We start from the raw sequence: 27,134 nt of genomic DNA on the forward strand, positions 1-27,134 counted from the left end.
TCAAAGGATGAAAAACAGACACACTTGAGGGCATCTAACATTGTTCTCGACAGGGTCCAACAGACTTACCACTGCTCTGTTCTGTCACTGGCACTACAAAAAAGGCTGGGGGATGAGAATCAGCACTGGCACTTGGTCTGCATCCACAGCAGCCAAGGGCCTATGCACCATAAACCTCTCTGGCAAGCTTAGCATCCACATGGACCCACTACAGGAAGGGAGGAGCTCAAATAATCTATTTGTGGTCCTCCTGCAGTGGCTCACTGAACAGCTATTCATGCTAACTGGAAGTGATAATGACAGTCGTGCAGTAAGTAAGAAGTATCTTTCCCTAAGATAAGGGCTAGGAACCTTTTGGAGTAAAGCTGGCACTGCACTTTAAAATGCTGTGTCTAAACACAGAAAACTATTGAGACTTTTGAATGATTGCGCCATAAAAAAAATATCCTATGTAACATGGAAGGATTCACTTCGGTCTAACATTTTAAGCTGGAAAACAGGAGATACAGCATCTGTGTATTCTTTGAACTGCAACTAGCAAATTCTGAAACCCGGTATCCAGTTATCTGGTATCTAGTTCCACCTTCCAGTGAGAGCAAGAGGGTTTACATACCAGATATGTACCAGATTCAGTCTCCTATAACTTTACGCTCACAGAAGCATGGAAGAGTTCCCAAGGAAGATCAGGCGGGATCTGATAGGGCCGAGAAGGAGAGAAACTGCTGCCTTGGGAGGAAAAAAACTGTCAGCCACAGTATCTGTCGTTATTCCTACAAAAAGACAAAGCCTTCAAGATGTAAGTAAACACTTTTACAAGTGGCTTACAGCCCTGTTTTGCCATCTTAATAAAAATGGTTCTTTTTAATGTACCTCACACAAAGCAAAGAAGCTGCAGTATCTACTACTGAAAAATGAAAGTAGATTATATTGCCTGGTGACTGGCGTAAGTCAAAAAAAAAAATCCAATTAGAGCGGTGAACTACCAAGTCTTCTTCAGACAGACATAAGAGAACTTAATCCAGGCTAGAATACTGTATATATTATATAACAGAATACTGTAAAAATAGAATATTATATATTCTGATAGAATATAGTACATATTCTATTATAAATGTATTCTAAGAAATTTATTCCTGGATTTGCTGTTTTATAGTGACATATGGCATAACTAACCTCAGCATGATGCAGGATGAGAAAGTACCTTGTTCTTTGAACAGGTTCCTTCAAGAAACCTGTATTACACTCAAGTCTTTGTACTCTATTTTCTAAAAGCAGACTACGGTTTAATGATATATTTCAGTTCCATGAGGTGGTTTTTAGAGCAGTCGCTCCATCAGTGGCTCTGTCACCCCCAACAAAACACATGGAACTTAACTGATTTTAACTCATCTCCTAATGAAGTCACCCGATGGGACTTCTGGGACCATCTTCAGAACAGAGTGGGCAATGACTACAGCTACATTGCTGCCTACCTGCCTTGCTACAGTCTCAAACAAATGCCTTCTTTTTAAATGATTTCTCTGAATCCCTGTCATCAAAAAGGAAGATGCATAAATGCATATTCCCTTTAGAATACATTTAGCAGAGCCTGTACCCTCTCGATGCTGAGATCTCAGCAGTGAATCTTCAGAAATAACACGGCAGAGTCTGATCTGTTCCATCCTAGGGCTGAATGGCGAAAATAATAATAAGCAGCACCTTCAGCTCCAATCACCAGCACATTCCAAGATCACAAATTGCAACTGTGTATAAAGAAGGATCTGAAATGCAAATGATCAAGAGGCTATTAGAGACATTAAAGATTTAGCAGATGTATGTTCACCCTGTTTTTAGCAGGGGAGAGAAGATGGGCGAGATGGGGAGACCAGAAGCACTAATTCCACAGAAATAGCTAATGAAATACAGTTACCATATTCATCTTCTCACAGAACAGTCACATATCTCATTAACAACTGGATAGTAAGTATGCCTTTAACATTTCAGGTGGGCAAAAGATATTCAAAATAAATATTACCCATTCAACTTCAATTTTAGTGACTATTATTTACATCATTAATTTTGCTTATAGGATGGAAAGCTACCCTAGAGCCGTCTCACAACAGACTAACCTTTAGATGACTTTCCATTCAACTTGGATTGGCCATACACTCTCTTCAGAGCAAAAGAGCCTTTGAGATTCTTTTGCTGCCTACATTAAGTAGCATAAGGACAGAATAGGGGGATTCTGCAAAACAGATTTTGCAATTTGAATTTTCCAAAGCAGAGAAAGGATCTAAGCCTACTCCTCTTCAAAGGACATTCCTAACATTTACTGCTGCAAAGACATAAAAATAATCCTTATTCATAAAGCCACCCAAACACCCATGCATATGTGCCAAAACTTACTTGGGATTCCTTAAATTTCCACCTGTAGACACCTTTATGATCAGTGCCATAAAGGTTAAACCCCTACTTTTCAACTAAAATTGGGCTGAGAAGCTTCTATTTTCAGTCTGCAGGCTTTGGGACTGTATTATTGTCACAGTCACATCATGTTATTTCCACCAAAACAGCTGGAGGTTTCCAGTGTAGGAAGCAATTATTATGAAAAGTGTCAACATGTCATTCTCCCCAAGTCAAATGTTTAACTTCACGTTATAGGATTTGACAAGTATCCGGCTCTTAAGGCTCCACCAAGAATAAGGGAAAAGGAGAGAGCACATACGGGTAAGTCACAAGAGAAAAGAACAGTTTACTCACTGCTATGCAAGCAGATTCTGACATTGCTGACTGATGCCACAGTTGTGGTGCATTTCTAGAGTTTAATTGCTTTGGCAGAAGGCAGGCTTAGGTCTGTATGCATGAATGAACACAGTTTGCCTTGACCCAACAATGCATATACAAAAGGCATCAGTTGAAAACAACATGCTAAATAATTACATGTTCAGTAAGTGGTGCAAGCATTTTAGTAGCCAATAATCACAATTCAGGGCAGGGATAACAGAAATGTCCAGCCTATCAAATGTTTAACAAAGAAACAGTTACTTTGCGATACCTTTCAGGCCCAAAAGGCTCAACTTCCTCACAGCACTAGGCACAAAGTACCACCACACATAGGCCTGAAGCTTCCTGGCAGTGTCTTCCTAGGGACTGTCCACACAGAGAAACAAAGATATGGTCAGATATATCCAGTAGTATATAGTGTATCTACTAGCTTAACCCATGTAGCCTGAAGAGCTGCATTAGAAAACAATAAAACACAAAACTAGACAATAACAAGCTAACAACCTGGCTACACATTCCCAAGAGCAAGTAAAAGCGCTCTCCTCTAAATCCTCCCTACGTTTGTTGGCTAGTAGGCCCATTCAGCTCAATCCAACCTCCCAGAGTGCACTGCAGTCTCAACCTTCTCCAAAGGCAGACATTAACCTTACTGTCTTTTCCAGCAGGGAAAGCAGGCCAACCAGCTCTGTGTGACCAGGGAAGCCTTGGCTCATACCAAAGTCACTACATCCCAGTGAAAGGCTCTTTGGTTCACAGTCTCCAGCTATTGCCTCAGACTGCCCACAAAGGTCCTGGCCTTCCTTTCAGGAACCTGCACAGGTCAGACTGCACACCCAAGAATGAAGTGCACTGGTAGCAAAACTCACTCCAACCACTTTGAGTGCCAAGATCTTGTTCTCTCATTATATTTTGGCACCACAAAGACCACACTACTAAATTTGAAGCTAACAATTTGTGAGAGTATTTGAAAAGGAAGGGGGGAGAACTTTACCAAAAAGCACTTCAATACTTTTAAGCTGGAGTCAAGACAAGGAAGTGATACAAAACATATGAGATCCCAAATCCAAATGCTGCTTAGAGTGGGAATCTCCTGTTAGTACAGTATACTCTGCAGCTACACATGGTATATTAAATTAATGGAAACTCTGAGCTTTAGCATATGTTTAATAGCTACAGTCTGCTTTTTTGAGCAATGATACCACTTTCTTACTGTATACAAAAACACACATATGGATGCATTTACGTATGTCAAAAATACCCACACAGGCTTTGATATTACTCAACAACACATATTGTCCACGGTCAAACAGTGCTTTAGGCTGTATTAAGCAACACAGAAGTAAGCTGGTAAAAAGTGTCCTAGTTCCTCAGAACCTAACAAAATCTTAAAAAAAAAAAAAGGCCAAAAAACCCTAAACCAAAACCAAAACAAAAACAAAAAAACAAAAGCAACCATCAGTCAAGAGAAAGATGCTCTCCCACCATCAGCTTGAGCCCAATAAGCCCTTGCTCTTCCCACAGCAGGGCAAAAAACCTCATCCAATAAGCCAGACAACCTCTCTCACACACAGCTGTAAAAAGGCTGTGGGACACAGCAGGACAAGGGGCAATTTTCCAGCTGCATATCAGTCTACAAACTAAGTATAGCAAAGTATAATCCTCAATATGTGCCACCCAGAAGGGTTAGAGTGACATCATTTGCACATTTGGAAGGTGCTACAGATTGAAATACATCAAAAATTACATGTTGCACCAGCGCACCAAAATTACTGTGGAAATTAGCTGGTTACTCAAACTTAATCAGACAGATAAAGGGAAATCACAAATGCTTTTTAAGTCATGATTGTCACACAGACACTGTGTGGCTGCATCTGAAACAGCTCTCTGTAAACCACACATTTCTGTTCCAGAAAGCTGGTAATGTTGGGCAGTTACACGTTGCACATTCAGCTATAGGAACACCACCCTGTTTTCCTCCCATAGTACAGGCAAATGAAGCAAAACACTGTATCAGAAGAGAGGACAAGCACACCAGGTAGTGTCACAGCAGCGTGCACAAGGAAAAACAGTCCTGCAGCCAGAACGTGGGATTGCTCAATACCCAGCTTCTTTCCGCGAGCCAAGAGTGACATCTGCCGGGACCCGGCCTGCGGCACACGGGCTTCCGGCACCTAAAGGAGTCGAGCTCAGCCGGGGGCCCCTTTCACTGCGCTGACGGCCCACATAGCAAAGGCTTTGACCTGGACAGCCCTTCTGTGAGGAAGAAAGGATATCTGTGTCCACTTCGGAGCAGGGAAAGAGACAAAAAACCGGGATATCAAAGGGCAAAAGCATTCACTGTAACCCTTTCCAACTCTGTCATGCCAGACTTACAGGAACAGCGATACTACCCTAGAAGTGGAACAGAGAACATGGCCATAAGCAGAAAAAAACAAAAAAAAAAACCCACCCTCAAACAGTAATGCCTTCAAACATTGTTATCTTAGACAAAGAAATCTCACATCCAGGGCTTTAGACACAATACTGCAGTGCAGCTTGAAAGGAAAGCAATAGGCAATGTTGCTGCAACCAGATGTGTGCCACCTACCTCCTCAAATTTGCCAAGATAGGAAATTATCCCAAGACAGGGCCTTGTACCAGTGTCTAATGGCTGTGAACAAATTTCATCACTCTAATACTTTTTTCCCCTTTTACATATAATATGCAGGTATTGTTTAAGTAACTAATCTCAGACCTACCCATGACAGGACTGCAAATACTATCTTTGAATGAAAGAAAGCTTATTTTCTGCGAAACTATAATTTGGAACAGATATTTTGCAGTATTGACAAATTCAGGAAGGGTGCTGTAATAGAAGTGAATGAGTTGTCAGCAGGAAATGCCAACAAAAGGCATCGGGGCAGGAAAGCAGCTCCACAATGACACAGACCTGGCATTTGCACACCAAGACTAAACTTCAGCACACATCCACATAAGCCAAAATCAATGGTGTTTACAGCCAACATAGTGCCACTCCTGAGCAAAGGCTACAGAGGGCAATAACCAGATCAGTTCTGAAGATTTCAAGGAAGCTCATCGGAGGAAAACATCTCTTTGTGCAGTAACAGAAATAAGATCTACATTGTAGTGTGACTGAATATTCCTTACACTTGAATCCTGGTCTCTTCTATATTAACATTGTCATTCCTGTGAGGCTCTGTGGGCTCCGTAGGCAGCACAGGTTTTGCAGTGATAGTAGGGCTGGTGAGTACATTTTAAGTAACCCTAGGAACTCACTCCCAGCCATTTTCCCACAGCACCAACTTCAAATGGACCCAATTTTCTGTTTTTGAGGTAGGAGACTCCAGACTGAGACTCAAGTCACAAGCCCTCCCCATTCTAGCCTACTCCTGGACCTCAGGGAAACACAGGAAGAAAGACCGGGGTGCCAAGGGGAGAGATGAAGTAATTACAAAGAAATAAAATCTCAGCTTTGCACTCTGCAGCTCCAACCTCAAGTCTGTTCAACTGCAGGAGGGTGAATGCAATGTAATAGAGCATTACTGCCACCTTGTGCTACACGAAATCTCTACAAGCGAGGGTTTTCTTTTTGCCTTCCTATTTTGTTAAACCACAAAACCAGAACCAATACTTGTATTGGCATGTTCACAACAGAGGGTGAGCAAAACGCTCCTGTCACACCCCGCAAAGGGCCTGCCACTGACTTTCAGCAGAGAGCCCAGACGGCTCTGCTCTCTTCCAAGGCTGGGACACAGTCCCCCCCAGTCCCCCAGTCAGAGCAGAGAGGCCCAGCTCTCTCAGGAGTTCCTCAGCCAGGCACCACAGCAGACACAGTATCTCCCGGTGCCAGCTCTGCCCATTCCGCTTTAAACCAAAGGACACCAATGATTTCACACCTTAATCACCACTATTCAGTGCTGTAAATCACCCATGCCTTTTATTTATGAAGGGAAGCTTGTCGGGAATGCTTCAAATGTGGCAAGACTTTCACTGCGCTGCCCAAAGTGAGGTAAAACGCCTACACAATCAGTTTGTATTAACAGTAATCAGAGGATTTGATTCTGGATGAAACTAAGCCAAGGGACTGAACACCAGAGCTTACTTTGCAAGGACTCCTAGTCTGGCAAGATTTGGGTTTGTTTCCACACGCAAGCATAGTCTGAATAAAGTCATATTCTTACAGAGGGACTTCTGCTACGTTGTTTTCCCAGAAAGGTAGTTAAAGCACAGTACTCCACATCTCTGCAGTCACATATGGAGCAGACCCATTCAATTTATTACAGATGGGATTGAATAGTTTCTTTTAAAATTACATACAAAAGCCTATAAAATGATAATAGAAAATTATATTCTACTGCCTGTTTGAACAGTCCCTGAAAGCTTTATAGAGGAATAATAGAAAATTCTGAAGGCGAGTACAGTTTTTCACAAGAACACACTCCTGAAGAAAGGATATCTGAACATACTCATGCATTTTAACTGAACCGTTTGTCTCATCCATATTTTTGACAAGTGTTTTGTATTGTGCTTGTTACCTACTTCCATCCCTTGTTTCCGATATCAATTTCAACTGAAAATTCACTTTAAATCCACATCATTGTGATTGTTCTCCTACAGCTGCTTAACACGAACACAAAAATGATACCTTTGTCCAAAAATGCCAAATTGTTGCCATGTATTTGAAATCTTGGTTTCAACAAATGCTATCACAGAAAGGCAACTGGTGAACCAGAAAATAAAGGAAACTCTTACGAAAGATGAGCCTTAATTCAGAAGGCCTGCTGCAGGAAGGGCTTCACATTCTCTTGACTCAAGGCAGGTTCTGGAAAGCACCTTCAAAAGCTAGTTTCATGGCTATCCTCTGGGGACAACCACAGTAGAAGATTTTCTGATGCAAGAAAATCTTTCACTATCAGAAAAGAAACCCTGAAGGATCCTCTGCCCACTGCCACAGGAAGCTTCACAGGACTGGCAGTTTCCTCATGTAAAATTGTTTCTCATCTAACCAAAAGACTGGCTCTATCCAGATTTGTTCCTATCCAGAGCAGATCCCAGGCTGCTCTGCTGATGCTTCTTTCATAATACTATGAAACAAAAAAATAAAAGCCAACAAACAAGCAAACACTAAACCTAGAAACTGTTATAGAATGAATTGTTGAATATTTCCCTTCCCTCCATTCATCTCATTCTGTGCTAGACACCAACATTCTGCAAGACTTCATGTATACAACAGTCTGCAAAAAAAAAAAAACAAACCAGCTTTAGCTCAGTTTTGTTACTCCTAACACTTGTTACCTGCTCTACTATTTCACCAATTCTTTTCTATCTCTACCCCTCTCCCCACACATCAACACTGTCTTCTCTCTTTTCCACCTCCATATGCTGATTCTATACTTCAGAAAAACAGCATTCAGACATGTAAAGTTGCGCAAAATTAATTAGGGTGCACTGATTAGGAAGACTCTAGCTACTACTCTGCCTCATTTGAAATGACGCAGGATGAAAACTCCACTCTCAATCAGTGGGAACAGAAACTAAACATGCACCATCTACATGGCAGTCACTCATGCCCTGGCTACAAACTACAACCAAAGGGGGACATGCCTCTGCCCAGTGCAAATCCATTCTCAAGTATCTTCTCCAAAGCAAGATGAAAAATGTGAAGCTTCATTCTGCTCCAGCAAGACTTTGTCTCAAATAAGCAAGGTACCCAAAGGCTATTAAAATGTTTTCAGTCACAGAAAACCTTTAATACGTGGTTAAGAAATAAAATTCTTTTTTTAGTCCTAATTGGGACTAGCAGTAAGCTAAGGCTAGAGCTGAGGTGAGTTGTGGAAGGTAAGTGCATCACTGTAGTGCCTTCCTTTTCCCTGTACAATGTTCTGCTGTAGCCAGGCAGCCATTTTGCATTCACCTCAATTAGACCAGCACACCTCTTCCACAGCATGCTCACTGACAAACAACCTGCAGGTGCTTCCACCCATAAGAAATAATTCTAACAGAGCCTACAGACAGCCTTTGTGTATGGAGAACAACACAGCATTACTGCTCAGGTCCATCCTCTAGTGCACATGCAAAGCATATGTGTTGTGACAGCCACCCTCGACAGGAGCTTGGCTCTTTCACTGAAGCTGTCGGCACTCATTGTTTTAGCTCTGGAGTCCTCTACTTCAGTGCTGCAGCATAAGCCAATGCTGTGGCTGCAACACAGGCATTGTAGAAATACCAGTAGACAGTCAATGGTCTGAAGAGCTAATGTCCAATGCGACATATCCAGGGAAGACACAGCAGTTGGACCTAACATCTCCCAGAGTGCAACATTTAAATAAAGAAATGACAATTTTAAGCTTGCCAGCTGCAGAGGAGCAACTCCCTGACAAAGTGGTGACACCTCTGACACAGCTGCCTCCTATCTGACACATAATTTTGCTGTATTACAAGCTCCAACTAATCTTTCTCATTATAGACTTCAATTTTATCATGTAACTACATAGGTCTTATTCAGAAAGGTCATTCTCAGCTTAAATAAAACATTTGTCTCCTAAAACAGGACAGGAGTAATGAATATTATTTTAGTTATGGATTAAGTGTGTTAATATAATACTTCACCCTAATCCTGTTTTCCAAGCAGCATGGCTACTTCCAATCTCAAAATGAACTGTGTAATGACAGTGACTTCATACAGCATCAGGCTCCTACAGGTTTGCTGCAAACATCACAGATGTTGTGGCTAACATCCACAACTGAGGATGTGATTAAGCCTGCAATGAGTGGTGCTGGAACATACCATGAATTTATTACCATCAGAAGTGTGAAGGGGTGAAGGTAATTACAATTTAAAATCTGTCACATTTATACAAATAAATCAGAGGTAAACTAATACATGGAAATACTTCAGTGTTTAAAATTCAGTTTGTTTCTGTAGAAATCAAATTCCAGATATAAAGCAGTAAGCTCTACACATACACAATGCAGATTTTCACTGCAAGAAAAGACAACACTCCCCAGTTTCATTTACTGTCCTAAACTCATGAACAGCTACTTGAATACAATCTTTAACTCCTGCTCAGTGGTATCATGGGATACAGGAGGACATGCTGGACCAGTTGGTGTTACAGCACCAACACCGACCAGCTATGCTTTACTCCCTGGGACCAGTGTGGATACCACCAAAGAAGAGCTCTTCACTGGCGCAGTGTGGTTGTTGAGAATAACACAATCATACCAGAGCTTTCCAGGCAAAGTTTAAGGCATTGCTCAACCCAGCCTTCCATCATCTATGCTGTACTCCACTGCAAGTCCCCTGCTATTTTATTTAGAGCAAAGAGAACCAGCTGCAGACAGATAACAACAAGGAATGATTTACTGTTCCCGTTTCATATTTGGTCTAAGTTAACAGCAAATACACAAGCACAGCAGGATCATGCACTCAGGTGTCATTCTTCTATGGGCAACCTCTTCATTTCATAACTGGATTAATGTCCCACTGACCTCATCTAAACACACAGAAAGAGCCAGCAAGAGAGCTAAAGTTTTAATGCAGTCTCTTGGCCCTACACTGAGGCTATCAAACAATCTGCTAAAAGAGGATAGAACCTGCAAAAAATTAAATTACATTCCAAAAGGAGAAAAACAAATACAATACACTCTAATGCTGCTCCTTGCAGCTTAAAAGCCTCACCTCAAAATCTATTCTCATCTTTCAAAAATTACATTTAAAGAAAAAAAAAACCAAAATACTAATAAAGCCTACACAGCATTTTCCAGCCCTCCACTCCATAAGCCCACAATTCTACACATAGGATTAGACTCCCACTTCTAATCTCACGCACTGTTCCGCAGCCTGTTTTTCTTTAAACCCTACACTCATGGTACTTGCCAGACAGCGTTCCATCAGCACTGGCACTAGCGTGATAATCCCAGCAACAGACAAACTTGCTAAAACTGTTCCCGAATATAAGCTGCAAACCACTACTGAGGCAGCAGAGCACTGAGGGGGTGTCTGCCTCTTACCATATAAATTCCTCCCAGTTTTGACTCCTGCAACAAGCACAGCTGCTCCACATGAAGACTCCCATCCCTGCCCCAACCTGCATCAGTGGTGGTCACACAGGTGGCATCCACAAACAAAAGCTCAAGACTACCCATTTCTGGCCTACCCTAAATCAGACAAACATTTCACTTAAGCTTCTCCAGCTGCAGCTATCTGAGGAGCAAAGCAGAACATTAATCTAGCTGGCCCAGACCAGCTTTCAGATGTATTTTCCTTCATCCTTCAGTATTTACAGCCTCAGCTAGTAACACTCCTACACCAGCAATTTTTATCCTGTCATTCACACTGCTCTGGTGGGCAGGGAGAGGGATCACAAACAATTTGGGAGAGATCCACGAAAGGCACCTATGGCACACCATGAGCAACCTGCATATGGATCCATAAAAAATATCATGTAAGTTCCTTGAGATTTGTAGGGGAGGCTTCAAGAGGCAAAAATAAATATAATATTTAAATGTCATTACAGAAATCACTGATTTAAGACTCAAAAAAATCCAAGTTATTTTACCAGCTCTGATCCCCCCAGCACAGTGATACACAGCGCTGACTGTTCTGTGCCTCAGTTTCTCCACCTGTAAAATACAGGGGAAATTATTGCCTTTTTTTTTTTTTTTAAAGATTTAAGACCTACCTGGAAATAAATATTATTTAAAAGCTTTGCGCTGCTACTGTTCTGCCTCTTAGGTTTGCCTCCATAAACCTCTGCTCGCTACATCAAGTACTGAGACCTTTAATTACTGAGTCTGCTGTAATCAAACTCTGGGATTCAGCATCACATGCCACAGGTCTACAAACCATCCTCCTGTTTGACTATATATAAATAATAGTTGAGTTGCTTTGGTGTTTACACATGAAAAGCTGAGGGGGATGGGGGGAGGGGCTGAACACCACAATATACTGTAAGCATTGATGTAGCTAGTGACAGTTACGTCTTCCAAGTCATGTTTGCAAACATTTGACATGCAAATTCCATCTCCCAGAAAATGGGATCACATAAAACCAGAGAAGGAACAGAATACAAAAGAGCATTAGTCAAAGCAGCAAGGTAAGCCATGCTACCATTAAAACAAAGCCTTCCTAGCAGAACTACCTGGTCAACACAGGGACACAAAGAGAAACTTTCATATAACCTGCATGGTCAAAGAACTATTTCCACTGCTCCCAGCTGTTAGGCTGAGTTTGGTAAAGATATAAACCCTGCACATCTTCAAGGGTGCTCTGACAGTTCAAACCTTGAAGGATGTGGTTTCTTCAAGTAAATTTGCTGGTTTGTTATTAATCATACATAAGGTCTTGTGTAAGGACCAATAAGCCTTTGTGCGACCCACTGTCCAAACAAATTCGTTAACATTACCCCAATGCCAGCAAGCTTACAATCGCTGCTTTAATAATTATACGTGTATTTCATGTCTCAGACATGATCCTCCCGTGTTACATGACCTAGCCTTCACAAGCCTTCATTTTAAAAGCTTCATCTGTATTCCTACTGCTTCCTGGAGGAATCCCATGGAAGAGCTTTTGTGTATGCTTAGCAATTTTAAAAACACATGACTTCATCAGAAGCAGAGTCAGTTCTGCTCTGTAGAAGCATGACACAAAACCAGTTAAAAATCAGTGGGAGCTTCCCATTAGGTAGCCTGGGCCTTGAAAAGCCCTTATACCTCCCTGATGAATCATTTAATGTTGCGCACTAATTTGTAGAGAAAACGAATCCTCCTGCCACTCTCCATCCCTTGTACTATATTTCTTCAATTTCTACCTTCCTGGAAGCTTCTGTTGCTTTTAAAATATACATGTAAAAATCTGGTTTGACCTCATTCTCCCTAACATCACAGAAATCAAAGGAACTGGATAGGCTAAAAGCACCAATCAGGACAGCATCCCTCCTCTACCCACTGCCTCAGCTGCTGCTTCCCACAGTGTAAGCAGCTCATTCCCAGGCTTGCTCAAACATGCATGGTTTCAATGTAGAAAGCTCTAGCTGAGCCTCTCAGAGGAAAGAGGACACAGGTCACAAGTTGCCTCAGCTATAAGAAGCCCAACTCACAGGTATCAGTTGCTCTGCAGGGACTCTCTGGCCAAGTTTGCTGGGTGTACATCTACACAAAGGCAAACCCAGCAGGACTCTTTCAGACAGAAATACGCATCCTTAGCAAGACACTGAACAAATAGAGGATAAAGAAGAAGTGCACCAAGAAAAAAAACTTTTAAAACAGTGAGACTACAACTCCCATCGTAAACATTTAGGTTAACTTTGGCATGCTGAGCAAGGTCTACAGAGGTACAATGTCCTAGCTTTAGAAATAACACAGCTGTGCCATACCTCCCACAGCTGTGAACAGGGGTACAAAGGTGCTGAGGTTGTTCTAACTAGGCTCTTCACAGGGAAACAATTAGAAAAAAAACTACTATTTGAAAAGCAGCAGGCCAGTTACACTCTTCTCAGGGAATGTTTGCAGTCAAGTCTCACATTTGTTTTCATCCCACAGCAGAATACTTAAAGTTTCAAACACTTCATTTAGTACAGAAATTAGAAGCCAACTTCTTTCAAATGCATAATAGCCTGAAGGCTTCCACCTGGCCACAGCATTGCAAAACCTACCACATTATATGAAACCCACTCTAGCCTTAGGCAAAAGGGGTTAGTACCTGGGCAGCATGGTGTTACCTCTGAATATCATCCCCCCCACAAGTGATTAGTTTTTAGGGTCAGCCTATTTGAAGTATAAGGCATTAACATCACCCTAGAAAAACACCATTCTGATCATGGCCCTTCCTTGCCCTGAACCAGACCCTTGGAAAGCTATGTTGATTAAAGTCAGGATCTGACCTGCATGCACATCTGCCTTCTCCTCAAACCACCACCTGCCTAGGAATTCTGTATGTGTAGTCCACCAACAAAGACACCAAGCTAAGCCACACAGCTCAGTCAACCAGACAGGTCCTCTTGGCATTAATGAGAACTGCTTTCACATACAAACGCCTTGAGGATGAAATCCTAATGGTAACTTGTGAGCGAAGTAACTATTATAGACTGCTTAGAACTATATGTAAATCTTCAATTTAAAAAACAAATTACTGGAGTGCAAAATGTTATCTTTTTGCTGCCAGAGAAAGAGAAGCAAGAAAGAAGAACGCAAAATTGCTCCACACTTGCATTTTACTCATTTTGATCATTTCCACTTCACGGTAAATCAATTTGTGCTGCTCCCATGGGGGTTTGGGAGCCCACATTTCCTTTCATCTAGCAACCAAATTCTTATCTAACTGTCCTGTACCGCCATCTCTTTCTGAAGCAGTGCTCCTCGGGGATGGCTTTAGGATTCTTAGGCTGTCGCTATCTAGCACAAGAGGTTTGGTTTAGTTTTTTTTTAATATCTCTTTGAAGGATTAACACTGAATGCTTTACACACAGCACCAATATAAATTCCATCTTTACAACAACCCCAATGAGTTAAACCCAGGCGGCCAAACCTTCTTATTCAGCAAGCTTTCACCAACGGTTGGTAGGAAGCCAGAAACAGGAAAGGGGTATCTGCATTAGTAGCAAAACGACAACTGAGCGTACTAAACCAATGCAAGTTCTACACAGCAATTAACAGGATCAGCGGCACCATGCTGCTAGTAACATTTACAGGACTGCCAACAGAAAACTAGGGAAAAAAATACAGAAATTGAAAAATGCTTTTAAAAAACACATTGTTCTATATTAATTTATATTGAAAAAGGCAAGAAATTGATAGTTCATTACTGCTGAATTACAGCACAAAGATGACAAAATAAATACTACGGAAACCTAAGGCTAATGCCACACCAAAGACCTTACGAAGTGTTTCTTAGTTAGACATTTGCTGATTTTTCCAATAAAAGAGGTATTGTTTTTCTTAGAGGTTTCTCTGTTGCTCCCCATTCACTTGCTTCATAGTGTATGCTGTCCCATTTATAGATACAAGCACATACTGCTTCATTAATGTAGAGAAATCCTTGATTAGGGAAAAGACTTGTAAAGAAAAGGAAAATCCATTCCAACCAGGAAAGCTTAATCAAGTACTGGAAAGCTGTCAGCCAGGCACAGAAATAAAGGTGAGCTTGGTCTTTAGAGGAATGTAGCATGCTGCAAAATTCGGCACTAACTCGTGCTGTGTGGCACAGAAATAGCTGTATTTGGGAGTTATCTGCCAAACTTTCTTAGGACCCACTCTCATGGCAAAGGCCATTTATTTATTCTTTTTTTTCCAACAGGTACTTTAAACACCCACTCTCATGTACCTCAGGTTAAAACCTTTCTTACTTTGACTGGCACAACACATTACAAGGAAGTTTCCTTAAGACACAGCAAGAAGTCAGTGAAGAGGCTCCCAGAGAGACTGCAGAACCAAAGCCTCTGAAGGGGCAGCTGGTAACATCCCTGAGGTAAAACAGACCCCAAGCCCCAACCCTCACCGCCTACCTTCTCACAGCCTGAGGAGAGCACCAGGGCTGACACACGTCTCGAGACACTGGCACTCCTGATACGGTTATAAGCACACTGAGCTGCCCAAAAGGTTTTCCGACTTCAGAAACAACAACTGCAATATGATGGAGGTGAAAGCACTCAAACCACAAACGCAACACCCTGGAGACTGGTCTCACCTGCGAGCCGTTTCAGCAATAGCATTCAGCACTGCCCTCGCCACAGAAGTCACCTGTAACTCCCAGTGCTTGGGGCTTCGTGAGGTAATTTAACAAGAAATAACTGCTAACTCGTCTTTTCGTCACAGCACATCTCCCCGCAGCAGCAGCAGCTACCGGTCCTCCCCGCCGGCGCCCCCCACCTCAGGGCGCTGTAGAATCGAGACCGTGTGGGGCGAAGAGCTGAGAGAAGTAGACAAAATGGCGCCCCCATGCATCAGGAGAGGACATAAACCTCACCACCCGCCATTTTACCTCAGGTATGAAGAAAGGCTTCAGCTGAGGAGGCCACCTCTTCCACTTCTCGCTAATTAAAGCACCAAATCCTTTAAATGAGTGTTTCTGCTCCTTTCTGGAAGTTCCTTAAACAGGTGGATTGTTTTGTTTCCTGTCATGTTAGTTGAGGCACAGCAACAGATGTTGGAATGTAATACTAGTATACTTCAGAAGGTGAGTCAGCTTTTAGTACTAGCTAAGGCAATGCAAGTTTTTATCTAGAAAGCCATCGTTAGTACAAGATGATACTAATTATATAGATCGGTGTGTTGACTTTTGTTTTTCTTAATGCACTTGGTGATATTGTGTTGAACTCTATTCTTGTTTCAATAACCCAAATAAAATGGTTGTCAGGGGAGGGAGAGAGGGAAAAGGTATAAGGGTGCTGTTGTTAGACAGGAGTTTGCAAGCATGAGATTAAAGCCTCGTTCAGTAAGATGCCAAAGGCAAACAAATTCCCTTAGCTCTCTCTGCCTGTGCTTAGGCTCGGTTTGCAGGAGTGGGGCTCAGGGAGCTGTAGGTAGTAAGAAATGCTGAGCTTGCTGCTTGTGATCAGAAAGGTTCTGTCACTGGATCAAAATGGTTCACAGGTAAGACTAATTTGTGGTAGTTTTAGGCCAAATTCATTCAGCCCAAGGGACTTTAAATTTTCTTTTAGTAGTATTATTCAGTGAAATAGCTCAGGCATTTTCTGAAGTAAACAACTCGCTTGATACTGCTTGGATGCAAATGAGAAAGAAATTGGCTAGGGCTAATACTGTTTTTTCCTCTCCAGTTTTGTTACTTGAAATCCAATTATGTATGAAAATCTCAGATGCTGGATTTAAAAAACCTAAATCCTGTATTGCAGGCAGTGAATGACACCAACCAGTGCTGCTGTTTGTAGTGCAACATTTTCTTTTCATGTGTGATTGCTGCTGGCCCTGACAGAACTCATACGCTTGACAGTGAGCACTACGCTCAGGTCTAGAGCTTGCAAAGAAATCCTTCAGCACCACACAGGCTGGTTTTGCTGTGGGTAGAAGCTAAAAGTGGGCTGTTCCTTTCACCATGGCCAATAGTAATCTTGTGCACAGAGGAAATACACTAAATAGTGGTGGTATTTTTCTGGTGTTTTTCCATGGTAAGTACTAGGGAGAAGCAAAACTAAGCATGGCACCCACAGTTACTCCAGAACTCCTGTGATTGCTTTATGTGTAATTTTTTTTATTATCATTTTTCTGTGGTGCAGTCTCCTGTGCCAATCACCTCATCTTATTCAAGAGGGAAAACATACCTGTCTATTTTTGTAATCCTTACTGCCATTTGCACAGCCCTGGAAGGGATTTCTGTAAATTGCCCCTTAGGTATTATCATCTCACCAGGCATTAGACGTATTTTTCTGCTCTAAAAGGCAAAAATAAAAGTTAAAATAAATGTGTGGTCTACAGAAGTAGACACCACCAAAAAAAAAAATTGTTTGTTTAGTAGTTCAGTTATTTTGGGAACACTTACATAATGGGGAAGGAGATGCTGTGAAAATTACCTATTTCTCCAGTTGAGAACTCTACTCCTATGTAAATTCTCTAATGTGCTGATTTTTTTCCACGCCTACCATGACTACTGCAGTCTCTAGGCAGAAAATGGTGAACTGTGAATGACTTTCCGCCCCTTTAGGGATTCTGGCAAGTCTGAGTAATGATTGCTTCCATTCTGAAAACAGCTGCAGCAAGAAATGTATTGGATTGCTGAAGATTTTCCTGACTAATAATCTCTCAGTAGCTCTTCTTTGTATGGCAGAGTGATGTTGTCATTTGTGTAGTATAAAATGTTCTAGAGCTTGATTGCCCAGTGAAGACATAAAGCAGGGTAGATTTTTATTGTCTGCATATGAAATACCTGTATTTAACCTATGGAATTTAAAAGATAGTCCTGGAATTTCATACCAGCTATTAAAATAATAACTTTTAGTGGGAAGCAATGCAAATAAGTGCTCTTTGCATTGGTTGGCAACTTGCTAATTTGCTCTAAACCAAGCACTAATATTTCACTGTATTGGTGGAACTCGGGGAAAATGTCTTTTTGAAGCTGGGAGAAGACACTATCAGGAGCAGGCCAGTCCCCATTCTTTGTCTTCCTAATGAGCTGTCTGTAAACCAGTTAAACTGTGCAGCTGCTTTATAAGAGTGTTAGGAAAGGCTCCTGCATTATGTGCTCAACCTAAGATCAGAGTGTTAAACTCTGTTTTCAGGCATGCTTTAGAAAGAAGCTCCATAGTAATTATTAGTAAGTTCAACACAGCATGAGAACAATTCTCCTATTAAGAAAAGTGGTGGTATTTGTATAAAGTTGCCATGAGTTTGTCATCCTTATATTTGTATAAAGTTGCCATGTTTTTGTCATCCTTAGACATCCTTAGGCTAGGGTGATACTCTTCTCAAGGGATAGTCCTAGTGGCATCAATAACATAGGTGAAATCCTGATTATCTTGATTATCAGTAGAGGAATCTGAACTTTTGTTTGAATTAGTGTTCTGCTCTCATCCATGTTGAGTAGTAAAACTTTAACCCTCTTTTCTATGCGTTATTTAGCCATTAAAAGTTAGAAGTGGCATATACAGACTAGGAAAGAACTTGCAGGGTCATCTAATCTGTCATCATCTTCCAGAGAAGAATCATTGCTATTCTAATCACAAAACATGGAACATGATCCAGGTTCTGCAAATCTCTTCTGCAGTCTGAAGATGGATATCAATCTGAGAGAATTCTTTTGAGATTATTGGGGTACTTCTGGTTATGAATTCCATCTTTTTTGCCCCAGTTTACTGTCACATGTACCATGTCAATCACTTTGTGTTTCTTAAAAGTACCCTTGCTATTCTGAGTCAAAGCTGTGAATCTCTGGCAAGCAGCTACCTGCTGATTCAGTGAACTGGAAGTAAGAAGACTGCTTACCAGTATGAGTAGAGGGTTTGCAGTGTGGACATTCTACAAGTTGCACTGTTTGACCTTCAGCTTGGGTGGTCTGACCAATCTGCCTGACTCCTGTTGAGTGGGGGGGAGTCCTGCAGTGCAGGATCATGCATATGTTTATCCCTGGAAGCTAGGGAGTACATTAGTGAAACTGCATGCACAGCATTGGCTAATGGTGCCACTTCTGCTGGTTATGGAGTCAATGACTCGAGAGGGATTATGTTTGTTGACAGAGAGCACATCTGGCTGCCATACAGCCATGCGCTCCAGAGGTCTAATTCTGTCCTGATTTACTCCCCATCCGGTTCATGGCTGTAACTCTTCCAAATGTGCCACATGTTGATAAATATAATTCTTTTATCAGTGACTAAATCCGAACAGAACTTGGTCTTCTGTTTGTGTCTGTAGATTTTAATTTAATTTTAGTGATACATTTGGATTTAGGAGGCTGAATATAAGTACTTGATGTATGACTAGATCTGCAATGTCAGTGCTTCGTGACCAGCATATGTAACTGTTAGAATAAGGCTTTCCAAGCCCCTTGCTTTATTTAAAGGAGTGGGGTTTTTTCTCCTAAAGTCTAATTTCTGGGATAGAACAGTTGTACTGTAAATGTGTGTGTGTATAAAGAATGATAATACTGATAACCTTTTGGCCACCCAAAGTCTTCATGCTTTTCCTAGTTGTCAAATGTCAGCATTGCTCAGTGTTACAGCACATACAGATCTGGAGCCTGGAACTTTCTCTCCTTTGCAGACAGGGCTTTTTGGAAGGTTTTCTAGTATCTGTACTTGTTCTCTGGGGCAGTGCTACCTGTGTGGAACTTGCTTATGCATCTGAGAGAGGGCAGCAGCACAAACTGTATTTGAACTAAAAGTCACAGAGCGATAGTAGTTAAAACATGCATAAATCCCCTTTTCCACCCTCAGATGTCTCAGGTAAGTATGGGTGGTTCTAGTTCTATTTTAATAAAGAATTAATTAGGGTCATTATTCATTCTAGTTTTATATTTATGCTAAAGTTGTTTATTCTTTTTATGGGTGCTCATCCAAGGTAAAGGAAATGTGTCTAGCACATATGAAAGGAGCTACAATTAAAGTTGCGTATCTACTTTTTACCATGCTATGGGTGATTTGCCTTTGCTTTCTTAATCAATTTAGAGTATTTATTCTCAATGAAATTTTTGTTAGATTTTGTTCTCTATGTATGAGTTCACATCTTCCATCCCACCACTGTTAGGCCAGGAAGATCCGATTCACTTCTTCCAGGACAGTGAGAGTTCTTTAAGCTAAATGCAGAAAATGTAGTGGCTGTTGAATTTAGCAAAAAATATTTTGGTAAATATATTCTACTTGCTTACAGGCTTTCTATGGCAGTGTTACTTCTGCACCCTTTTTTGCCCTTTGGTGAAGTAGAGCAGTGTAGCTATCCTTTGTACAGATGGGGAAGGTATTTTTATCAAACTGATGCATTTAATTGCATTTCGGGCTTCCCTGCTCATTGATGTACTTTTAATCTTTCATACTGTGTTGTGATAGAATTCCTATTTACTTCACTTTAGTAACTACAGGGTGCTTTGTGGACTAATTGCACACAGAGTTAGGTAGCTTGCATGTTCGCTGCTCTTCTGAGTGTGTGTCATCAATGTAGAATAAATTTAATGAACTGATCTAGTAGGCATGATCCAAAAGAATTAGAATGAAACTTGGAATCATATACTTCTGAGTTTGTATTTAGGTGATGACAGTGATTAACTTGCCTACTCCTTTTCTGCCTGTAAACCAGGGCTGATTATAGTTATACCTTTCTATTGAAAGCTTTGAGTCTCTTTATTGCTACTCAGAACATGGCAGCTGGTCAGATGGGTGCTGCATCATTAATTCTGTAATTGTAGCTTGCTTTATAATTTCATAGGGATCCCAAATTTGGTAAATCGCCTTTTCTTTCTCATGGGGAATATTCCAGTAAGTCTGCAATGTTTGTTTTCTGTTTCTTTTTTCATTTGATTTGGGTTTTTCTTTTTAAATGTCAGCAATTTGCAAGTATGTTGTAACTAATTTCTCTGCTGTAATTCATTTATGCTGATCAGACTCATTCTCCAAATACCAGGCTCAGCAAGCTCATGAAGTAGTTTAAAAAGCGGAGTTTGCTCCTTTGCATGGAACACAGTTTTCTGGTATCTTAAGAAGAGTAATAATGCATCAGAAGACTCTGTGCTTGTTCTTTTACTTATTTTTTCTCATGACACTTTGGTGCCCTTTGGTTTTCTGCCTTTAACCATCTTGTCACGCACACTTCCTACTTTCTGAAGTCATATGCTTTATATGACTTCAGAAATGCTACATCAACTATGTAGCATATGACATATGCTACATCAACTCTTGGCAACCAAGGAGTCTGCAAACCAAGCTTTGTTGCAAAAGATGGAAGGACATGCATTGGCAGTGCTGTTTCCTCAGCCACACCCAGGCAAAATGTTCAAAGACAGCATAACAAGATCTTGATTCAAATGAGAACCTAATGCATTCAAAAGTCTTTCTTACCAGTTCAGTAAGTTTCAAAGGTATGAACTGAGGATGAGTGGTCAGATGGCTGTTCAGAATTATGAAGACAGTGGATCTAAATTTCCTTTCCACTACTTAGAGTTCAGTTTTAATTCCCTTGGTCTCACTGGAGCTAACTGTGTGTGAAGTACTGTAATGCAGTAGAGAATCTGATCTGCATAAATTCTGCAGAAGTCTAAATGGTGCTTGATTAAATGATAGTTGTGGGCTTCTCCAGTATGTATATCTGATATAGGGTAAGACCACTCATTTTGACTTGGGTAATTAGAGATCTAACCAGCCTTGTTTACTTGCGGATTCATAATTCTGGTCATAATGACCAGAAAGTCCTTCCATGCAAACTTTGCTAAGCTGCTTCCACCTGCTGCCATTCCAAGGTCTCACTTTGCTTCTCTGCTTTGCCTCACTCTTTGCTACTTGGTCAATACTTTATTCCTGCTCTCAGTCCTAGACATGCACTTTACTTACGAATCTTTTAACAATCTCTCCCCTGCCTTAAGCCATGATGCGTATTACAAGAGTAGACATACTCAGGGTGTCCAGAAAAGATGAATCCTCTTTCAGTTTTGAGATTACTATCTGCTTAAGAAATGGGGCTGTCTCCTACCAGATCCCTGTTGCAATAGGCCACAGATGTATTTCTTCAAGGACAAAAGAGAGTAGAGGTTCCTTTCCTGCTTATTTCCTGCAAGTGGTTGATAGTGTTGTAGATCTGAGAACTCCTTTGGGGAATCAAACTCAATCAGGCAAATAATTTAAATATTTGATTTCTAATGTCTTGGTTAATTTTAATCCAAAGTGCAGCCCAACCTAATATTTACTTGTTAATAAAAATTGGATGCCATTTTCCAAAATGGCAGTTTAATATGCTTATGATTATCTCTATATTTGTATTACTTATTGTATCCTCCTGAAATATATAGACAAATATACCTAATAAAGATTGGTTTGTAAAGAATTTGATAGGTCACACTCATCCTGTTCAAACAAATGACTGGGCTTCTCTGTGTTTACAGAGAGGATGAACTGGCTTTCATGGATACAGTTTTGATCTGATAATTTTAATCTTTGTAGACAGCACTGAATTTTGCTACTTCAGTTCCTGTGGGTCAAACTCACAGCTAAATTCTGGTTGTTGCATACTCTTATCATTTCTAATAAACAAAATGAACATTGTACTTAGAGTAAGTGTATGGTCCCTGAAATGCATCTTTTGCCTGGGGTTAATATGGTTTCAAGTGTCTTGTGTAATGAAAGTGACAGGTTGCTTTCAAGTAAGGCAGTTGGTAGGGGCTCATCAGCTCAGGGCAGTGCCCAGTGTGTATTTCCTGCGCACATAGCTAGAAAGGAAAATTGGCTGGGTGCACTGCAGGATGGATCTTTGCTTCCCTGCATAGAGCAAAGATAAGTCTCCTGGCCTCTGCTGTGCCCAAATAAGCAGACAGACCTGATGGATGCAAAAGCTTCCTATCTGAGTCATGAAGAGCACAGAGGTGAACTTGGCAAATGTTCTGTTCTGAATGCACTTGAATTATCAGCTGTACCCTAACAGCCTCTGAGCAAATGGCTTCAGAATACAGCTTTCTGGATCAAAGCCAGTGATGTAGCTGTGGATCTGTCAGTCAGATGGGCTATCATGCCTTAGAAAAGGGATGCCGGTGGCAGGATGCATTTGTGCTACTTTGGGTTTCTGTCCATTTTCTAAGGATGCGTGCAGCAAATGTCTGGCTCTAGCCCTGTTCTCATATAAAGAATTAAACAACAGTGATTCTCCTCAAAGTAACTATACACTCCAGAAAAGCAGCCTTGCTGGGTGTCAGTATTCCTGCCAGCATTTGTGTTATCAGGAGCACCTCTGGCTACTGGTCATGCAGAAGCAGTAGCTTGGTGAGCAGATGTTGTGGTTTAAGTGCTGAACCCAGGATAGCAGATACTAATGGGAGAAGAACTTGGAGCTTTCTGCTTGAAAATCTTATCTTAAGAACACATTCAAGTTATTCCTAAAAATAGGCATGTTAATGTTCCCTTTATGGGTTTCTCATCCCTTTTTCTATCTTGAGTTTGGTAGATCCCACTTAAAAACTTCCCGGTTCACATCTCACTGACGTGTGTGCTGCACTGTCCCATGTTTCACCTACTTTGCACAAACTTCTGCCTGTTGCATTAATCCTTGTAACTTCTTGCAGTGATAATGGTATGAAATACTACTCCAAGTGTGGAAGTGAGAGGATAAAACTGGAGGCTAGATTTCTGCTTTGTGTTTCTGGGCATTCTGCTAGCTGACAAACTTCAGTGTAATTCTTTACCTCTGAAGAATACTAAAGCAGAGAGGAGCAGCATCACCTCTCTCTGCTTTGTTGTTGCAGAGAGAGGTGATTATTTTGTATTGTTCCAGCCTTGTTCAAACAAACTTTAGAGGACTGGAGGTCAGTTTCTTTGGACTGATTAAAACTTTCAGGTTTTAATCGGGGAGAGGTCAAGCTGTTCTCTCATAGGAGAGAGATGCTTTTTTGACCTTGATTTTAGCTGCATTTGGCAAGAGAAGCTTGCTGCTAACATAGGTGCTCAAGAGCATGCCCCTCTCAAAATGAGGATCTGCCCCTCAATGAGATTGTCTTTATTCAGTAAATTAAAACATACCATCCCCAATCCAGGGCATGGGAGGAGATGGCCTCTTCTGTTAATGGTTTTGTTGATTACAAAAACCTGTATTTAATTGCAGTGTGCATGACTGGTATGTTCCAGGCAAACAGTGTGTCACCCGAGGAATGGGGGAAAGTGAGTTATTTGTTCTGCCAATAGGTCAGGCATTTTTCTTCATTCCTCCCTGTGATGTGTTTTATGTGTTGTATATGCATGCATATTAATCACTGTAGGCAGTGTTTAATTACAGGCAAATGGTAATTATTGCTTCTTAAATCAATGTGTCTTCAAAAGTAGGTGCTAGCATACAAGAAAAAATCTGTGAGCAAAACCGCAAAGCTCTCCTGTGTGCTGTAAGTCATCTTCGCTACCTGGCAGAATCTTACCTGCTCTTTCACGCAAGTAGCGTTCAAAGGAAAGAAAAATGTCCCTAACTCTGTAAAACAAGGAACTGATTTACAGCCAAAGCCTCTTTTTGTTTGTTTGTGGGGTTTTTCTTTGGTTTTTGTTGTTGTTGTTGTTGTTTTTTATTGGAGGAGGCAAAGCCTACATATATCAGTGAAGTGTCTTTCGGAGGAAAGTTTTCAGTACAAATGCTCAGTGAATTCAATTAACTCTACTGCACTTTGGCCAAGTTCCTTTGACACTGAACATATGTCTGTACAGCGGATCTGTATGTGGAGAAAAAGAGGGGGTTGTGCCTCTTGGTTCCCCTGATGTGCTTTTGGCTGCCTTGCAGGAGCTGGCTGTGATCACCTAAAATAGTGTTAGTGCTGTTCTGCCAGCTTGGGACAAAGCTTGGTATGTTGAGACATAGAGGAAGTTAAAGTCGTGTGCATGCATCCTGTATGTTTTAAATGGGAAATTACACTCTAATCACCCTGAATGTAGCTTTGCACCTTACTTCATGACTTAATCTACCCCTGTGACTTCATTCACCAGTTTTCTTCCTTCAGAGTTCAAGCTACTGAAATGGCTTATCTGGCAAAGTATATAGCTGTAGCACTGCCATCAAAATGATGGTGAGGAGGCAGTTAAGGTAACTTGCACTGATGTTTTGCTACGCCGACAGCTGATACGACAATCTGATGCATCATAAATGCACATTTTAGAAGTGTACTTAATCCTACCATAGAAATGTGTGGGCTCAGTTCAAACATGACAAATGTATACATGTTGTGGATTGTGGCAGTGATGTGTTTTAAGGCTATTGGTATGATTTTAAGTTGAATAGTAAGAGACCTTATAGACTTTATGTATGCAAGGAATTTGGCAAGGGGGCAAACTCTGGCTGACCCCCTAATTGCATCTCAGATGCAGATTGCCAAAGCTAGCTGCAAACATGAGAGATTTCAGGAGAATCTTTGCCAGGTATAGATGAGAAATGAGCATTTCTGCAAGTTGGTTGTTAAATCATTTGATGCACAGTTCGAAGGAGTTTGAGTCAGACCTTTGAACATGTGTGAGCCTGTTCTGGACTGACTTACCAGACAATATTTTAGGCACCAAAACTGCAGGACTTGTCACTGAATAGACCTTTGTCTATGTGCCAGACTGCTTGCTGCTGCTCTAGAATACTGAGAGGGATTGAGATCTCTGGTCAAGCAGTTATTTACAACTATTTCTTCCTACTAAGTTGTGGTTTAGCTCACTTAGCAGGAGTTCATGATTCATGTTAATATGAAATACATGCCTGCCAGTGTAAGTCATCTAACTTGTACCGAACCTGGGGTCAATACTATGACCATTATTACTAACCCTAACAGGGAGAGTTTGGGAAGGGAGGAGGAATGCTGCTAATGTGAATAATCTTACAATGAATAGTCTTTTTAATAGGCTCTGGTTCTGTATCTCATCCAAAAGGCAAGCTCATGTTCTGTTCAATTAAAGGACTACTTAGCTCTTGTGAAGGACATAGCACAGAAGTTTGTAAATTGCGTATCCAACATGAAGCAGGCTTCCTTAAAAATTCTAGCCTAGTAACCTTTGCTTTTGTATCTTCTGGCCTTTAGTACAAGGCATTCTTTACTACTGCACCACTCTTCTGTGATGCTTTTTGTCACTGAAAGATCTGTAGAATTAACAGCAAAAACCTTTAAAGTGAAAGAACATGTTCCCTAGCTGAAAGCTAACATGCATTCACATCAGCTGTGAATCACGTACAGAGGGAAGCAGCAGTGCATACCGAGTAGTGGGTTACATCACTACCCTGTCTTTAGAGCATTGGGAAGGTAGAAATTTAGGCTAAAGAAAGCATCATGTGTCTTACTGCAAAGTTTCTAGATAATGCTGTGTTTGTAATTGATTACTTAGTAGCTTGCTTTCAAAGCTACTACACATGAATTGTTCTGTGAAAGTCACTCCAGATAAACTGAGAGTTAATCTGCTACAGATAGTGCTTAGGCCATTGCTGTTTCATGGTAATTTGCATCTAAAATATACTAAAATAAATGTTTTTAATCAGTCCCATAATAATAAAAATAATTGTAATAATAGTGCATTACATTAACTTCCTGAATTTTGCTCCTGTCTGGGAAACAAGAGTGAATTTGAGGTTTGAGGTGGGAATTCAGCTGTTCTTTGGCATTTGCTGGGACTGGCATGGCCTTTTCCTACAAAGGTTATAGGGAAGAGAAGAATGATAATCAATGGCAGGAAGGGACTCATGAGTGAGACTGGTGATTTAAATAGAAGAGCTTTATGTCTGTTTGTCTACCTTTATGAAACAGCATTTTTGCTTCATTAGTACCATGGGGAGCTTCATCCTCCTCCCTCTACAAAAAGTCTGCCAGGTTTGGTTTCTGGAATTCATGACAAATGCCAGTGCATCATCTCCAGGCAGAGAAGAGCTTCTCAAGGTTCCAGGAGGAAGTGAACAAAAACTTTACAAAGCAAATTATTTATAGGAATTGTTCCTCAACAGGAAATGGGACAAGTCCTGCTCTGAATTTAAGTCTAACTTAATAAACCTTAAAGCAAGCAGCCAGAATGTTGTGGACAGAAAAACACGTGACTTACCAAGAAAAACTTGCTGAGAAAAAGTAATCCAGAGTTACTCAAGAGAGGAACCATGGTTAGTTTGGGAAGTTCTCTCAGCTGCAGGTTACCTAGAAGCTAGAAAGATACTGGGGATTAACAGCTACATTTCTCCTTGTTTCCCAGGCTATTATATGTGGCAGGGTACCAGGCATGTGCAGAAGAGGCACGATAGAG

The 27,134-nt window shown here is 41.0% G+C and overlaps 1 protein-coding gene and 1 long non-coding RNA gene across 3 annotated transcripts in view; one reads left to right on the plus strand and one right to left on the minus strand.

Annotated features, from left to right (window-relative positions):
* Positions 1 to 15,731, minus strand: part of LOC133277982 (uncharacterized) — a 104,791-nt gene extending 89,060 nt beyond the window's left edge. For both annotated transcript variants that reach the window (XR_009746416.1, XR_009746415.1), the window contains exon 1: positions 15,449 to 15,731. This is a non-coding gene — a long non-coding RNA (uncharacterized LOC133277982). The remainder of the gene's footprint in view (positions 1 to 15,448) is intronic.
* A 55-nt stretch (positions 15,732 to 15,786) lies between these two features.
* Positions 15,787 to 27,134, plus strand: part of CASTOR2 (cytosolic arginine sensor for mTORC1 subunit 2) — a 147,585-nt gene continuing 136,237 nt past the window's right edge. Inside the window, exon 1 of the mRNA XM_061470355.1 lies at positions 15,787 to 15,858. The gene's annotated coding sequence lies outside the window, so the exon portion shown is untranslated. The remainder of the gene's footprint in view (positions 15,859 to 27,134) is intronic.

Source organism: Pezoporus flaviventris, unplaced genomic scaffold (assembly GCF_033815535.1).
Source record: "Pezoporus flaviventris isolate CSIRO_AGI_PZ_B2104156 unplaced genomic scaffold, CSIRO_AGI_Pfla_v1 ptg000063l, whole genome shotgun sequence".
Lineage (NCBI taxonomy): Eukaryota > Metazoa > Chordata > Aves > Psittaciformes > Psittacidae > Pezoporus > Pezoporus flaviventris.